At 72.2% G+C, this 5,000-nt stretch overlaps 1 long non-coding RNA gene across 1 annotated transcript; it reads right to left on the bottom strand.

The window, feature by feature from the left end:
- Positions 1–403: 403 nt before the first annotated feature.
- LOC142048942 (uncharacterized) lies at positions 404–2,007 on the bottom strand. The gene is made up of 3 exons (XR_012657566.1): positions 1,854–2,007; positions 1,571–1,698; positions 404–956 (listed from the first exon to the last, which is right to left on the bottom strand). It is a non-coding gene; the product is annotated as an uncharacterized LOC142048942 (long non-coding RNA).
- Between the last annotated feature and the right edge of the window lie 2,993 nt (positions 2,008–5,000).

The following is a 5,000-nucleotide window of genomic DNA, read 5'->3' as shown; positions in this document are numbered from 1 at the left end:
CCCCCCCCCCCCGTTTTACGGTAACGCTTACCACGGTCGCGCGTTCGCGTCGCGCCACGCCCGACGGTCGCATCGCGTCGCGGCGTTCTCGCTCTACGAGGCCGTGCGCGGTCGTTCCCCGTCGTCGCCGGAACCGCGTTACCGGCGCTTCCGTGGTTCGTCCCCGAGCTCCGCTGCCGTACGCGCAAACGCGTGCGCGCGTCGCTACGGCGGCGTCCGTCGCCGACCATCCGCTCACCCGTTCGTCACCAATTCTCTGTCAGCGAACAACTTGTCGACGCCTACCGAGCCGTATCTGCGTCGCCTTGCCCGTCCCGGTACTTCTTATGACGACGTGCGGTAATCGTCCGTAGCACGCGGCGGCACGTGATGCGGGGGGGGGGGGGGGTGTGTGCGCGTGGGGGGGGGGGGGGTGCGTGTGCGTGTGCATGTGCGCGCGCGCGTGTCGCGCGGCCCTCCCTCACGCGTTCCCCGTCCAGCCCGCCGGCTGAGGCCGCTACCGGATCGGGTCCCTCCCGGCCCGGCCGCGGCGGGTCGCCTCCGCGCCGCCTGCGTGGGGAGGGTCCGGCCTTGTCCCGGGCGCCGGGCGTCGGCGCCCGCTGCTTTCGGCCGGGGGCGCGGGGCCCCTCCCACGTCCCCTCGAGGCCCGGGCGGAACGGGACCGTCCTCTCGGCAGCGCTCGCCGCTCGAACGCGGCCCGCCCGCCACGCGACCGCTGGCCGGCGGCCGGGCCTTGGAAGCGTGGGCCACCTCTCGGCCAGCCCCGGCAGGGGCCCTGCTGCCCACGCTGCCGGCGCCGGGCCCGGCGGACCCCCCCGTCGCTGCCCAGGCCGAGGCAGGCGGCTGCTGCTTTCCCAGGGACGGCTCTGACCGGCAAGCAAGCGAGGCGAGCGCGTATCCCGCCCGCGGGCAGGCAGGGTCGCAGGCCGGGCATCGTACGTGGCTGGCAACGCCGGCTGTAACAGAGAAGGCGGGGTGATCTGCAGCTCTTTTCCGCGTCTCCCTCCCTGCGTGCCCGACATCCCGAATGAGGCTGGCCCGAAGCCCGCCCCCCCCCCCCCCCCCCCCCCCCCCGGCGCCGCGCGCAGGCGCTCGTGCGTGCCCCTGTCCGTACTGCGCGCGCACGCGCACACACCCCCCCACCCCCCCGGCCCCGCCGCCCCGCACCCCCCCACCCCCCCCCCCCCGTGCCACCGACGCAACCCCCCAGCACACAGCCCCGCCCGCCCGCCCAGACATGTAGTTCACGGCTAGTATAGCTGCTCCCCACCCCACACCTCCCCCCCACGCGGCCTCTCCTCCCACCTCCCGCTGCCGCCGCCGTTGCCCCACCCCACCCCTCGCCCCCGACCCTCCCCCGCTGGCCACGAAGCTCGCGGCCGGTGGTCTAGCTACCCCCGCCCGCCCGCCCACCCAGACATGTATTTCACGGCTAGTATAGCTGCTCCCCACCCCACGCCTCCCCCCCACGCGGCCTCTCCCCCCACCTCCCGCCGCCGCCGCCGCCGCCACCGCCGTCCCCCCCGCCCCCCCAAACCCCGCCCCACACCACCCCCCCGCCTTCCACTACCAGGTCAGCCGCCCCGGGGAAGGCAGGCGGGAGACTTTGGAACCTAGTGGTGTCCCTGACGCCTCCTTTCTTTCTCAGTCAAGCCGTCAGCCGGTTGCTCGCCCGCCCTGCCGCGCGTCTGCCCGCCCCTGCCGGGGGCGGAAAACCTGAGGGACGCGAAACGGGGAGGGAGGGAGGGAGGCGGGGGAAACCAAACCCATAAAAATAAAACTTAAAAAGCGCCGAGCGACCCCGATGGAAATCTCCTCCAAAAAGCGACACCCTTTCGCTCTCCCCAGCCTACCTCTGCGCCGGGCTCCCCACCTGCTCGCTGACCGCTCTCTGCGCCTCTGCGCCGGCCTCCCTTTCCCGCTGCGGCTCTCGCCGCGACTGAGCGCCGGACCGTCAGCCTAGCGAGGCGGGAACTGCCGCCCTTTCCCGGAGGGCGGGGGCCCGGCTGCCGAGCAGCGAGGCGTGCGCGCCTGCGCAGGGCGGGCGGCTGCGTCCCTCCACCACCCCCCCCCACCAGCCCACCCACCCACCCCACCCCACCCCACCCCACCCCCCCCCCACCCCCCCCCCCGCTGCTCCGCGGCGCCAGGGCTTCTGCGGTCGGCGGGGGCCGCACCCACCGGTCCGCCGGTTCCGAAATGCAGCGCGGGTGCCTGTGGGTGCCACTCTGTCTCCCCGTATGCAGGCGCGCGTGCATCGGAGCGTGTGTCGGGGGGGGGGGGAAGGAGACACACACGAAGTCTGCAGGATCGCAGACACGTATTTTAATCGATTTATTTTTAAAAATTACAAACGACAGTGAAACGGGGCGGCGGGGGGGGGGGGGGGGGGGAAGGGGGAAGGGGGAAGGGGGAAGGGGGAGGGGAGAGAGAAAAAGAACAAAGCACCAAACGAACAAACCCGAAATAAACCAAAACCAAAAGTCGGCGAGCACCCGGCGGCGCCGGGACCCGAAGCTGGCTAGGGGCGACCGGTCCCGAAGTCTCCCGGCGCACGGCGAACTTGCGCCGGTGAGCCGGGTGGCTCGTGAACACAAGCTGCTGCCTCTAACCGGTCCCCCGCCAGCCCGAGGGTGTGCTGGGGGTGGGGGTAAGGGTTGGGGGGAGAGGAACGGAGCGAGCGGAGGGGCTGGCCGGGACCGTGAAGCCCGTGAGCGCACGGCAGCCACCGTCTCACAGTGGGCGGGGGGGCGGGGGTGGGGGGGTGAGGAGGGGGGAGTGGGGGGTGGGGGTGAGCGCGCGCGCTTAAAGAAAAGGAACGTTTCAGTAATTTTCAGTCCTCTTTCGTCGACTTTTTTCCTGCCGAAGCCGATAAAGGTAAAAACCTCTCGAGTGAAACGGCACGTCTAAACTAGCTCCCATTATAAGAAGCGCTTAAATCCCGGAAACGGGGCGAAAAAAAAGAAAAAAGACCCCGAGCCGCCTCCCCCCGGCCCCCACCGCCGCGTGACCAGGGTGGCCCGCGTCGCAGAGTCACGTAAGACTCGTGGGGGAAGAAGAGGCGAAAAGGGAAAGAAGATGATCAGAAATTACCCCCGCCGGCCCGCGCACCCCTCCCCTCGCCCCCACCGACCACCCCCCCGCCCCCGCCCAGACCCAACACCCCGCGGCCGCGAGGAGCCGGCCACGCGGTACCCCTGCCTGCGGAGCACTGAGCATGCGGCACGTCTACCTGGCTACGCGAGGAGCGGGGGAGCCACCCGCGTCCAGCCGGCTCCGGGGCTGGCTGCCGGGCCCACCCGGCGCCGGAACAGGCGGCTGCCACGTCTACATGGCTCCGGGCAGCGTGGCGGCCGCTGGCGGTGCGCGGCGACCACGGCGTGTCGCTGCCGGAGCGTCCCGTGGAAAGGACGGTCGGGTCTGCCCGGCTCCGGGGGAGCGGCTGCCACGTCTGCCCGGCTCCGGGGGAGCGGCTGCCACGTCTGCCCGGCTCCGTGGGGGCGGCTGCCACGTCTACCCGGCTCCGTGGGGGGGGGGTGGCGGCGGCTGCCACGTCTACCCGGCTCCGTGGGGGGGGCCGGCGGCGGCTGCCACGTCTACCCGGATCCGTGGGGGGGGGGGGGCGGCGGCGGCTGCCACGTCTACCCGGCTCCGTGGTGGCGGCTGCCACGTCTACCCGGCTCCGGGGACCGTGGCGGCCGCCGGAGCGCCCGGTGAAAAGGAGGGTCAGGTCTACCGGGCTCCGGCGGGACTTGGTCGCGTTCGCGGGGCGCAGGGGTAGACCTGCCGTCCACGCCACTACGTCGGAGCTTTCGTAGGGGTCGCTGTTTTTCGCTGCCTCCAGTTACGTCATGGTAAAGGTCGGCGTGATTGACTCGCCTGGCCGGTGGGCGGAGGCGAGGCTCTTGGAGGTTTTTCCGGGCGGGGAAGTGTCGGTACGTACTATAGGAGCGAGCGGTGACTCGTCTCCGGAGCGGCGCTAGCGAGCGGTTGCAACGCCCGGGCCTCGGCTGGTGGGAAGTTGGGGCGCTCTGCGGCTCTCGTTGGCGGTTCCCGCAGCGGTTCGGCTCGGCTTCTTGCCCGCTTAGGCACGGCCAGCCCCCGGCGCTTAGACCTGCGAGGCAGCCCGGTGGGTCCGAGGGGGTGTGGAGAACCGGAGCTCGGCGGCGGGCTCCGGTGGCCGTTGCCGACCGGCGCGAGGTGTGCCGAAGCAGTCTTCTGCGGGGACGGGGCAAGGGCCGGCAGCGGTTGCCGGCACTCGAACGCTAAGCGGCTGGGGAAAAGGGGGAGTCGAGCCTGCCTGCCCGCCGCGGCTTTCCCCGGCCCGCGAGGGTCCGATGGTGTGGCACGGGCGTTGGCGGCGGCGCCTCGTCCTCCTTTGCCCGGCACGAGCCATTCGTGGCGGCCCGCGGTGTCTGGCCTGCCCCGGTTTCTCGACCTGCCGGAGAGCTTGGTGGTGGGATGGCGCGCGTCCGGGCGAGGTGGCGGTGGCACTTCGTTCCTCCTTTTTCTCCGGCCTTAAAGCTGGAACCCGCGAAGCGGGGGCGGTTTCCGAGCGGCGGCCAGCCGGTCCCGGTTGGCTGGCTGCGGGGGAGGGGGGTGGGTGGCGGCGACCGGCGCCGTGCGGCCTCCAGCGGCTTTTCCCTGGGCCCACATCCCCCCGGGGGATCGCTTAAATTTGTCCCCTTCCCCCGGGGTAAGCTGTTCCCTGTCGGGCGGGCAAAGACCGGTGGCCGGTGGCGGTCGCCGGCGCTGTCGAACGCTAGGAGACCGGGGAGGCAAGCCTGCCGCGGGCTTTCCCCGGTCCCGTCGAGCTCGCTCAACGGACGAGTCGCACGGAGCGGGTTGGCCTGCGGCACCTCCCGCTCCTCTTCGACCGATCCGGGCCTGCCAGCAGCGCCCGCTGATGAGGCGGCCCCGGGCGCATCGGAGGGGCCTCGCGGCAAGCCGGCTCCGCCGGTGTTGGTGCCGCCGGTCGAGCCCCTCTCGCGGATGCTGCC

This window comes from Phalacrocorax aristotelis, chromosome 29, assembly GCF_949628215.1.
Source record: "Phalacrocorax aristotelis chromosome 29, bGulAri2.1, whole genome shotgun sequence".
Lineage (NCBI taxonomy): Eukaryota > Metazoa > Chordata > Aves > Suliformes > Phalacrocoracidae > Phalacrocorax > Phalacrocorax aristotelis.
Note: the sequence above shows the minus strand (reverse complement) of the source record. Positions and strands in the feature narration are given on the sequence as shown.